At 35.6% G+C, this 13,164-nt stretch overlaps 1 non-coding gene across 1 annotated transcript; it reads left to right on the forward strand.

The window, feature by feature from the left end:
- Positions 1-10,105: 10,105 nt before the first annotated feature.
- On the forward strand, positions 10,106-10,208 carry LOC112426324 (U6 spliceosomal RNA). The gene has a single exon (XR_003017601.1). It is a non-coding gene; the product is annotated as a U6 spliceosomal RNA (small nuclear RNA).
- The last annotated feature ends 2,956 nt before the right edge of the window (positions 10,209-13,164 follow it).

The following is a 13,164-nucleotide window of genomic DNA, read 5'->3' on the forward strand; positions in this document are numbered from 1 at the left end:
TATTCCTACCCAACAAACCTAGTTATTCTCTAATGTTTCCCATATACGGGAATGAGTAACACCATTTAGGCAGTTAACAAGGCAGAAACTGGCAGCCATCTTTGGCTATTTCTTTTCTCTTGACTCATATTCCCAATAGTATACTGTTTAACAAGTTATCTTTAAAAACAAGAATGTATACATACATATTTAGATTTATGATAGTATTGATATAAAACTATAGCACACAGTTTATGAATAATAATAAAATATACAATACCCTTTATTGTAAATTTCATATAGCATATTGATTCTCACAGAATACTTTCATTGTTTTTTGCCAAACTCTTAGATCCATAGCCAACTTATGGTTGCAACTAATGGATGAGAGTATTTCTGACCTGTATGTTGGTGGATCATTTCCTTTACATTAAAGAGTAAGACGAGGGTGAAACAATAAAAATGTATACTGAAATTTTATTGTTTTTTCCATAATGTGAATGACTTCTTCGATGGATCAAATGATTGTTTTTACACACTGGAAGAATATTTGCTCAATTTCATGTGATTTAACAATGAGACATCTACAGACACAACACACTTAATCTGAATCATTGACACTTTCTCCATCACTTTCTTAAGTCTAGAAAATCAATAGTACAATAAATCAAGCCCTGAGTTATAGTACTTGACAATTACTGAGGAACAAATCCTCCCACCGTAGCTGATTTCAAGCTACCAATATGACATAACTGAATGTGAATTGGAAAGATTTGTGCAGTAATACACCAACATATAGTATTTCACCAAAAAATACCACAGATATAAATAACCTCAAGAGTTATGTAGCTAATAGCAAAATGTAGTGAAATAATTAGGGATGAATGACTTTTGAGTACTTATTACCCTTGTTTTGATATAATTTATTATAAGTTTATATAATTTAATTTTTAATATCTGTGTTTAACAACCAAGTCACAGAATTTCTGAAAATTTAAAATCAGCTCTTGCAAATCAGTGTGAGCCAGGTTTAGCCGTAAGTATCCAATCTAGAGCCTGATGATTCTATCTAAAAAAAAAAAAAAAAAAAAAAAAACCTTAAAATCAGTTTACTTTTCTTCATTTCTGCCATCATCTCCCTAGTCTAAGTGTTTACCATTTTTTATTAGACCCTCAAAATAGCCTCTTGCTTTTCTACATCTATACATAACCCTTCCCAACTTGTTCTTCAAGTTTCAGCCAGTGTAATTTTCTTAAAATGCCAATATGATTATGTTGACCAACGCATTTATTAATTTGTTTATTTAGCAAATGATTATTGAGTTTTATGTCCTAGGCACTGTTTTAGTGGATTAGGATAAATGTGTGAACGAAGGATAACAATTGCTTCCTTCATGGAGAGTACATATGACTTGCAGAGGAGGGCCAGGGTATAGACAATGCGTTAAACATAATAAATCAATTGTACTGTACATCAGAAGGTAATGAGTGCTATGGGGAGAAAAACTGCAAAGGAGGGTAAAAGTAGATATGGTAGGGAAGTTACAGTATTAAGTCTGGTGCTCAGGATATGCCTGACAGACAAGGTAACATTTGAGAAAGGACTTGAATAAGATAAGGATTAGCCATTTGGATTTGAGGGGGAAATAGTCAGTGGGCACAGAGACCAGTGTAGCTAGAGCACCATGAGCAGTGGAGAGGGGTGAAAAGAAGTTATGTTGGAGAGCTATAGAGAAAATAACATGGAGGTTCCTGCAGGTCATTGTAAAGACTTCAGTTTTTACCCTGATTGAAATAGGGAACCATCACAGTGTTTTGACCAGAAGAGTGTCAAACTTTTGAAGCAGATCACTCTTGCTTAAAATCCTTCAGTGTCTTCCCATTGCTCTTTAGATAAAATCTAGCATTCTTCACATCGCCCTTCAAGCCCCACAGAATGTGGTCTTTGTGTCATCTCACCATCCTGATCTCTTGCTTCTCACTTCCTCCCTCCTATTTCTTTCAGTCCTTGAATGGGGTGGTACTCTCTACATCAGACAGAGCCTCCATCAGACACTCATAGCTACCTGAACCTGTCCTTCATAATAATACTTCCATACTAAATGGTTGATTGTGATTTCATGACCAGTCGTTGATTGTATATGTTGCCTACCTGCACTACTCTTCCCTGCTGGAAAGGAAGCTAGATTTAAGCAGCAATATTGTATCTTTTGTTCACTGATGTATCTCAAAGAATTAAACCAGTGCTTAGGACATAGTAGACAAATATCAATTGAATGAATGAATGTCTTATATATTAATATATTCCCAGTGTTTAACCAGGAGTCTAATCCATTATAGACATTCTGTAATTTTTGTGTAGAATGAATAGATAATCAAATGGATGGATAAATGAATGGATGATTGAATGAGTGAAAATAATGAGCAAGTGAATTATGTGTATTTCTATTGTATTCCCAGTACTGAACTCAAAATCTGGCTCATGGTAGTACATTCTGTATTTTTTTTTCTTTTCTTTTTTTTTTTTTTTTTTTAGTTCTTCAGTGAATAGATAACTGAATAGCTGGGTGAATAGATGCTTGAATGTGTGAAAATACGGAAGGACTGAATGAACAAATGAATGAATGGATCATTTTTAGGCAAGTCAGAAGAGTTTCCGTCTTCCAAGAAGAATATCTCTTCTACCCAGAGTGGGTCACTTGATCGGCCCATTAGTTCTCTATTTGGTTTCCTGCCATGGATATATTTTGAAGAACATTTTTATTAGCTTTGGAGTCACTTGCAAGGTACTCTTGAATTCTCTTTTGGCTCGCCTGCATTCTTGTTCACACCTGACCTGCCATAGTTTGCGGATCTCCCTGGTTTCCTTACTTGGGCCACATTTCCAAGTGTCCCTTTGATCTCTGGCACATACTTTTGCTAGGCTTCCAATAAGGTGTTTTTAAACAGTCTCCAGATTTCCTGTGGCTTATTGACTTTTTAAATTATTCCTTTCATTTGTTTTTCCTAACCAGTGCCTACACTTGTTCTTAGGTTCCTTTTATAAAATTGAGTAACCACATGATATATAAATGTTCTCTCCCAGCCCAGAATGGTCACAGTGTTGTGATCACTCAGAGATACTTTTTCTTCCAGGTCCTGCCCACCACTGAAAGCCAAATCTAAAATATTTTTCCTCCTTAATAATTCTAAAAGGCATTTTTCTAAGAGGAGATCATTTATCTTATCCAATAATATATTTGTAATCTATATGTGAACCCTGAATAAATTAGTCTCCAAGAAAGTACAGAGCATGCTGCGTATATGTGCTGTAGAATGTGTGTGTGTGTGTGTGTGTGTGTATACTGCATAACATCCAGACACTTTTAAAACGATCTCATTTCTTCCTAAGTTGGAAAGTCTCTAATCATGATAACTCCTTTAGAGAAACCAAAATCTATTCAAATAGGAGTCAGAAAATGTTTTTGGTTCCCACCTATACAGATCAAACGATAGTTTGTTTCCTTCTTGTCCCATTTTCTCCTACCAAAGCCTATTTGAAGAAAGGAGTCCGGCAAACTAAGAGAAATAGAAATCATTTAACATAACAAAAAATTCGCTTTCACTTTTTTTAACCAAGCGTTTCATCAGTCAGGATTTTTCCTACCAAAGATGTTTATTTTCAGCCATTTGCTTTATTTGGCTAAAAGGTACGTTCTTTGCTACATTTACTAGTCATGTGTATGCTACTCAAAGTAGAGATCACAGAGTTTTCATCTGCAAATTTTTACCAGACTAAAGTGAACCAAAGAATATGTTAGAAATTTGAGCCTATAGTGTATATATACTTCTCACAAATATTTTAGCAGACTGCTTGTTTCTCAAAAATTTTATATGATAAAACACATCATCAGTGTTTATTCAGATTATAGGTTGTGGTGCTAATGTAATAGATTTTTGTCTTAAATAGTGAAAACTGTAAATACACCTTTTTCCACTTCAAACTTTTGAATTCGTCAAGTTATAATGAAGAAGCTTTAAAGATTTGGTGATATGTTTTCCACCCATGATATTGACATATGCACATAATTACCTTTTTTTTTTCTCTTTGATACAATTTCATTATTTGTCATGCTGGCTGTGGCGTACCAATAAAGCCAAAATATCATATTAGAATTCATGACAGTTTTCACATTGTATTATCAATATGTGGAAATAATTGTCTGCTCTGAGATTAAATTACATTATTGTGTATCTTTTTCATGCCTAATAAATAATGATGGATGGCTTTTATTTTCATCACCACCTGCAACCATTTAGTCACCCCTTGATTGTTGAAGATAAAATAATAAAAGGCAAGTGTTATGTTGCAAGCAGAAGAATGTAGTCAAAACAGTTGTATGTTCCTTGTTTCCATTTGCATTATTTGAGTCCCTAAAGAGCAATGCATGGTGGTCTATAAAAGATAGCAACCTGGGAGAAACATGGCAAACGGTTCACGTAAATGAGGGAAGAAAGTGGGAAAATATTTTTTTCTAGTAGAACAATAATTATTTCTTGGTGCACGATTCTTAATCTGAAAATGAGTTTTTTGTTCTGCTGTGCAAATCAGTTACGTGCAATTAGAATGCAAAGCAGAGGCACATCTTACTGTTTAGCCTTTTTAAATAGAAATGAAAACAGCCCGGAAATTGTAGCAAAGTTGAAAATGCATGCTAGGTAATTTTGAAATCCAAAGACATAAAGCCATGCATAATAAAAAGGCCACTCTAAACTCATTACATTTTTTGAAATTGGCAATTGGAAGGCTTAATTTTAAAATTAGAACTTGCATGTTTGGAAACTTATTAACTATATTTTGAATGGTCAAGTCCATTGCCAATGTTAAAGTGTGTTTTGTTTATCCTCCTGTATACAATTCCACTGCCTCATAATTTGGTTTTATCTATGTCTGACCTGCTCAGATGCTTTTTTTTAATTGTTCAACATTATGCTTAAGCAAAATTGATTCACCTTTTCTGGTGAAACTTTTGAATTAAAATTATAATCAGCAAATGCTGTGAGTCTTAAGGGGAACAGAATTGCCTCGGAGGTTTATGATACTATTATATTTCATCTCCGAAGAATGTCAAGCTTTTTTACAAAATAAATATAGGGTGTTTATAATGGAAGCTAGTCATTTGATCATTTCAATTACAACAGTGAGGTAAGAAAGCAAACTGTAGACAAAATCTTTTATGATATTTGGTTATGAGTCACAGGTTGACTCTTTACAGAACAGTTTCACATGTTTGGCTCTATTATCTTTAAATCAAAAGATGACAATCTCAGGCATAGCAGAGACTCAGACCAAAATCCAAAGGTAATCCTATCAAATGTCAAGTTACTGCAGAGAAATGGCTTGAAAAATAGGCCAGCGGTCCATTATTTGATGAACCCCAAGTGAACGCATATGCTCGCGAGTCTGTCGTTAGCTGGGTGTTCTATTAATGTTCTTCCCAATTGTTTTAGAGCATTCATTTAAAAAGAACAGAGGGGCCTTTCCCTTGTTTATGGCTGTTTTGCTATCTGACTACCCATCTCCCTCTGTAATTAAATGCCACGAATAAAATAATAATAAACATAATTTTATTTGTACCATTACTCACTGCAGAAATTACATCTTTACATTTCCTATGAGAATCAAAGAGCAGTCATGCCTGCTTCCTTCACATTTGAGAGAGCTGTGTAGAAGTCACAGGCTTTTCTAGATTCTCTGAGCCTGGGGGGGAATTTTGTGGGTTAGCAACCTTTCAGACAAATTATTTTGCAGTGTGTACATGTATACCTATCTTCTCTTGACAATCGAGATTTTACCTGGCCCATGTAAACACCTTAGAAGACTAATTCTATAAAACAGACTTGCATAAAAATCACCCACAACTTAAAACTGGGACATCTATCTGTGGGCATAACGCCATACACTCTAAAGAAAGTAAGCTTTAGCACATGCTGCAAAACTCTTCTAATTAGAAACCCCTGCTAGTCTTTTGTCCCGCAGTGCTCAGTGGAAGTTCTAAGAATCCAAAGCTTTACCCAAATGTACCTTGCCCCAAGCATCCTGATCTCACTCCCTGGTAACAGGAAGTTCCAGAATGACATCCTCATGGAATGGTTTTATTTTTCTCTTGCATTATCTCTCGTCTGTTGTGATTTTCTTCAGCCAAAGTCTCCCTGACATGACCTACCAAAAAAGAAAACATGTTGAATAACTGCACCATAAACACACAAAATGGAAACGCTGAACTAGCTTCATTAAAATAAATCATTCTTAGTACTGTAACCTTTTTTGTTTTAATTTCACACTTTCTATCATCCTAGTGGTTTGCTAGTTCTAATAATGTTTCTGGAGTCTGTGCTACATATATGAAGACATTCAGGAGTTTTTAATGAACACCAAAATTATTAACTTTCTTGCCTTACGTATTTGCAAGAAGGGGATGTATGAACAAAATAACTTATATCCAAGCATGCAGCTGAAATATTGGAACTTGAAAACTGCCCTGCCATTAACAGTTAATAGTTCAGTGCTCTGGGGTAACAGCAGTTGCTCTGCACTTCTCGGAAAAACATTTGGGTAAAAATACTTTGGACTAATAAAATTAATGTTAGAGTGACAACAAATTTCAACATCTGTGAAGCTTTTGGGGAACTTTCAACATTTAAAAGTAGTATATGCAATTTTATAATTTTTAGGCAATGTACCTATTTATAAATGCAATTTTTAACATCAAAGGAAAAATTGCTTTATCTAAAATGTATACTCAATATTCAAAGCATTACCACAAGATAAGCAATTTTGGACAAAGATTCTTAAAATAAACCTACTAACTGAGCAGTAAATATTTGTTCAATTGGACATTCTAAATGTTGAAATGTGTTAGTCATTTTGGTTAAACTAATACAGTACAATGAGATTGCTTTCACTTTTCCAGCAGCCTTCTTAAGTCATGTTAGTGTTTAAAAACTAGTCCTGGGCTCCAGAAAACACTGTGTTAGGGAAGGAAAAACAGACTCTTTGGCTAGAGTTATGGAAGGAGGGTGGAACCTTATGAGTTACATGACTACATAAGATGTAGGCAATTTTATTTTGGCAACAAATTCAGGCTTTTGCATTGGGTTTTTTTTTTTTTTTTTGGACTGTTAATTCAAATACACATGCACGAATCTCCTATGAAAGGAAAGATTCTTACTCATCTGCAGAGCATAGATAACGATTAATTGTTCCATTTCATCTTTCAGGCTACAGTACCATGAGTTTAGGAACTCTACAAGCTGTGAAATTATCTACCCCAGAGTAGGTGACTAGGATCACAATGTAATTGCTCAAAAAATGGACTCAGATCATATCCCAAATCTACATGAAGAGAGGTATATGCTTGATAAATAGTAAAGATGATGTCAAAGATCAGCTTTCTCCCTTTGGTGGAGTTGTCTTCACAGTATTATACATATTGTATACATTGTATTCACAATATTATATTCACAATATACAATATTCACAATATTACACATAAAGCACCTAGAACATAGAATCTTATGGGGTGATCATTTCTCAGGTGAAATAGCACACTGGACTGTCCAACTATTTCATTGGCTAGATGTTTATTTGGAAACTCAAAACAAAAATGCAGAATGACTGGTGACATTTATGATATTTGCCACTGGGCTAGTGGACCTTCCTTCACGATAAAATAGGATCTCAGTCTCTAATCTGCATGTCCAGACCAAAGACAATTTGATGTAACTCCATTATAGCATATTTTAAACTTTTCTTGAAGTTCAGGAATATATCTTTCAGAATCCGTCAGTACTTCAGAAGCGTGGCTCGCCAAACCAATCAATCTAGTACAAAGTTTGTTTTTAGAATTCAAGTTCCTTGTTACTGCTTTGCAAGCAGATGTCTTCAAAGATATAATATGGTGAAGAGATTATGTGATTTTTGGGTGTAGCAATTCTGCCAGTTATAATTAAAAGGGCCAACATCCAAGTTTTGTTTTCTTTATAAACACTGCAGAGTGTGTCAGTGGCCAATCTAAAATTACCCACAGAGGAGTGTGTGCTCTCTTCTTTAGCACAAGATAATGAAGATGGTGTGTGAACGCACTATGGTTATAATAAGCTGATGGACTTGCGGTCCTACGCACAAACTTGTCCAAATGTAATTATAAGAGTTTTGAGAGAATTGTTGCTTCCTAAACTGACTAGTCAAGTGACTCAAAAGTTAATATCACCAAATTAACAGTCTGACTTTGAAGGTCTACAATTGTACCTTAGAAAATAAATACTTGCAATCAGTCATTCTTTCATACAGGGAAAAAGATATCTTTGGAGAAGCGTCTCAATGCAGGGTAGTCTATTCAGCATTCTCTCTATGTATTGCTTCTGGAGAGGTGAATTGAGTCTAAAAATAAAAAGTAACAAAGAGCTGAGCGTCCAGCTCTTTCTCTCGTGTGTGGAGGAGAGAAGGCCAGTCTGAACCTGAACTGGTGCTGATGTGGTTGAGAGGGTGCATTTGTCAGGCCCTGCAGCCTGGATCACAAGGGGAAGAAATACAGTTGGGGCCCACAGAAGGACAAGGAACATCTCAAGGTGATTACTAAATCATAAGCATCCTTAGCAGTGGTTCTCATATACAGAGAGAAAGAAAACAAGTCTATATAAAAGATTCAAGATATCAACATCTCATTCTCTCGGGAACTGGAAAACAATCTGAGACAGAGGGACATGGGTGTCAGAAATCTGGGTAGATCAGAGAGGGAAGCAAAGCAGGTCTTTCTCCATTGCGTTTTGGGCACAGTCTTTTCATAAATTTTGTGGACAAACTGTGATGTCTCCTTATCTTCCAAGTAATGAGCATCAAGGCATCCCAGTGTCTTTTGTGAGGAGTCCTCTTACTTGGTTGTAGGTTGCCACAGGGGATTGGATGTTAGAGCAACTGATGACAAAAATCTCACTCAAACCAGCCTCATAGTTCACTGCAATTTCATTTGCTTTAGATGTTCACACTGGCCTAAGACCAATGTCTCCTGTCTCAAACTTGCCATATTGAACTACTGATCTATAATGGTTAAAAAAAAAAAAAAAAAAGACATAAAGGTGAAAGTAACTATAGTTTACCAAAACATCAATCATCCAATCCCAAAAACGTTTCCTTTGCTGAACTGTTTTTATATTTCCTTTTTTCCTGAGCTATCTCTCTCTCTCTCTTTTTGTTTTTTTGTTTTTTTGAGACAGTGTCTCACTCTGTCACCCAGGCTGGAGTGCAGTGGCACGATCTTGGCTCAGTGAAATCTCTGCCTTCTGGGCTCAGGTGATTCTCCCACCTAAGCCTCTCAAGTAGCTGGGAGTATAGGTACACACCACCAGGCTTGGCCAATTTTTTTGCATTTTTTTGTAGCGACAGGCTTTCACCATCTTACTTAGGCTAGTCTCAAACTCCTGGACTCATCAAATGATCCACCCATCTTGTCATCCCAAAGTTCTGGTATTATAGGCATGAGCCACCACACCCAGCCAGGTACAGGTATCTTGACAGGTGATTCTCATATTACCACATGCTCTCTTCGTATAAATGTAGGTACATGTTCATGTCCAATCCATTCCCCTAAATGCAGCCAGAGCAGTGTTTTTCAAAGGGCAAAGGGCAAATGTCATTCTTTAGTGTCTAAGTGAAGAGTAAAATACTTCCTCTAACCTGCACTCTTATCTAGGCTCACCTGACACATTTCCCTTCGTTCTCCCTGCTCCACCCACTCTGACCCTCTTTCATTTTGTCTCCTGCTATCTGACTTTCATGTGGTAACCACACATCTGCCCCTCTCAGCATGGAATCCTTCCTCATGGATGCCTCCCTAATGAAGTCAAATATTTCTATTTTTTGACATAGAAATATTGTCAAATATTTCTGTGACATACAGGATCATCATGATCCTGTATGTCATAGAAAGGAGCGTGGTTATAATTTTACGTTTATATGTGTATCCATTGGTCAGCATCTACTTCCTGGACTAAAGCTCTGTGGACTATAACCACGCCTTCTTGGCTCCTTATGGTATCCCCCAAACTTATCCAATGCTTGGCAAATAACACTCAAAAATATTTCAGAGTGCCCAGTTCACAGCACATATACTAAAATTGGAACAATACAGAGATTAGCATGGCCTCTGCACAAGGATGACACGCAAATGTGTGGAATATTCTATATTTTTCTGTCACATGTTCTCACTCAAATGTAGGAGCTAAAAAAAATTGACCTTACGGAAATAGACAGTAGAATGATCATTACCAGAGGCCAGAGAGGGTACTGAGGAGGTGGTGGGGATAAAGAGGGGTTAGTCAGTGGATCCACACTTGAGTTAGATAAAAGGAATAACATCTAATGTTCAGTAACACAATAGAGCAAGTACAATTAAAAATAATTTATTGTATATTTTAAAATAACTATAGAAGTAGAATTGGAATGTTCCTAATACAAAGAAATAATAAATGTTTGAGGTGGTAGATATTCTAATTACCCTAATTTGATCATTACCCACTCTCTACTTGTAGCAAATTATTACCCCATAAATATGTACAACTACTATGTATTTGTGAAGATTAAAATTTAAGATATTAAAATTTAAAAAAAATTTCTGAGATAAGGGAATAAATGTCCAGATTCATTTCAATTAAGTTGTCATATGTTACAAAGGCCATATTTCTATATTATATACTATATAATATCTGGTGGAACTCCTAAGGAATATAGTTGGGGACTTCTCTAACTATTACACTATCATTACTAATCAGGTTAAGTAACCCTAGTTGTTGAAACACACAGTCCCAGCATTTCAGCAGATTAACATAACAGAGGGTGATGTTTCACCCTTGGCACAGTCAAATTTGGTTTGAGAGTGTGGGGTCGCTCGCTGCACAGAGTCATACATGGACCCAGGCTCCTTACTTCTACTGTTCAGACCTCCCTTAAGTCTCAGAATCCTCCCTAGATTCTTGAGATCTATCATCCAACAAGCAAAGAAAGAGAAGAGTGAGGCCTAGAAGTGGCTATATCACTTCTGTCCACATTCTATTGGCCAAAACATCATCCTACGATCCCATCTGGTTACAAGGTAGGTTGGGAAATGTGGCCTTCCTAGTGCTACCCATCATTTTTGTTTTGCTCCAATTAGGTGAGATGACTAAAATTGGCCAGCAGTTACTAGATACTCCAAAAACTATATTATCAGCAAGGAAAGGAGAACAGTACTCAAAACCAAACTCTCAAGTAAGGAAAGTGCCAACATTAAATGGACTGATTTAGTGGTATTGTGTCTGTCTAGGAATGTGCTACATGGTTTGGTAAATACAGTTTTCCTACTGCAGAGAATCTCAAAACAAGTACATTTTAAAAATGAACTTTGAAGAATCAGCTGGAGGGTATACAGATTTTCATATTCACTTTAGGATTTTTCATTTTCATATTGTACTAGTTAATGTGCCAAAATGAAAATAGCTTTCCACAAAATGGAAGTTACACTATAAAGTTGGAATTGGTATTATCTTCTGCTGAATTGCAATGGAATCTCAAAAGGAGTGATGTAACTATGGAAGCAGGATCTTCTCCTTGAATGTTTCGCTAAGATTCTGTCAAACAGATCAGGAAAATGGAATATATGCAAGATTGACTCCTCAATCAACAAGCACAAAAAGGCCCTGGTAGATAAATCAGTTGAAAGAGAACATATACAATGACTGACTGGCAGTATTGTAAGACACCATTTGAGGCTTGACATTGAAGATATTCTTGAAGAATAATTTATCTGAGAAAAGATCAACTTGCTCTATAGAACTGCCAAATTTAGAGTTATTCTACTTAATTCATCAACATCAACCTTAATATTTGGGAAAGTTTTTCTCTTTTAATTTAAGTTATTCCTTCAAGAAAATATGTAGCATGGACCTATTTTTGCTCTTTGATGTACAAAGCAGACATTAAATTGGATTTCAGATTCAGTGACAGAGGCGGACTAAGATTAAACACCAAGGTCGTCTATGCAATTGATTGAATCATTTGTTTAATCATGGCACGCCTTGCCATAGAGAAGTGCTTACCAACTTTATGCTCTTATCTTTACTAGTCAGCAATTCATTGAACACCTTTTATTATCATTGCTTTCTTCTATTTTCAGGGGAGGAGAGGGCAGTAGGTAGCATCGTTCCTGGTCACCATTTTCATCTGTCTCTCTCATTCTCTTTTTACCTTACTTCTTAGATGACAGAAGGTAACATCTCAGTTAACTCCCACATTTCATTGACTCTAAGATACTGTAAATTGTAAGGCACACCATTTTTTTACTTACCACGTAGAAAGAAAAACATGGCTGCTTAAACTACAATGTAATGCTTTCTTATCACCTAGAATTTTTATTCTATGCTTACCAAAATAACAGTTTTAAACTTAGACACATATTTGTATCATATTTCACACTTGTGAAAACACACAAAAATAAGTAAAATAAATTGGTTAAAATATTCCTAAAATTTCTGCATATTTACAATTTAACCCTTCCAAGTTCATTCTTTACACAGTTGTTGATATTTGTGTTTTTCAATATTTTCTTAAGTTCTGCACTAGTTGAATATTAGCATCCTTAAATTATTATCTCTAAGACTTTCTTCCAAACTGCTGACACTCCCTGCTGCAGTGAGCTTTCCTGAACAAGCACAGGTGATAACTCTGTCACAATCATTGCCTGGTCATCAGCAATGTTAAGATGCTTTAAAAAAAAAAAAAAAAAAGTCCATCAAGAATTTGTTAAATACAATCTATGGCTTAAGGTGCATCTGAAAATATAACCCAACAGCTTATCTCAGTTCCCTAATTGGTCTGGTGTTTTCTGAATATAAAATATAACTACCATTACATGTCTTTAGCCTTTTATGTTAATATAGATGTTTCCTTGTAAAGGACACTGCTTCCTTCTTGGTATAAACTCTTTGAATTATGATTTCAACAAGTGTTTTATTCACCATCTTAACTGTAATTCACAAATCATTTTTGTGGAAACAACAAACTTGCCATGAAATTCATGTAGGTAACATATTTTAAAATCTTTATGTTTCTATTTTTACTCCAACTTTGCAAGTTCAAATGTTAACTTCATCTAGCCACTCAAAGACGATGGC

This window comes from Macaca nemestrina, chromosome 2, assembly GCF_043159975.1.
Source record: "Macaca nemestrina isolate mMacNem1 chromosome 2, mMacNem.hap1, whole genome shotgun sequence".
In the NCBI taxonomy this organism is placed as follows: domain Eukaryota; kingdom Metazoa; phylum Chordata; class Mammalia; order Primates; family Cercopithecidae; genus Macaca; species Macaca nemestrina.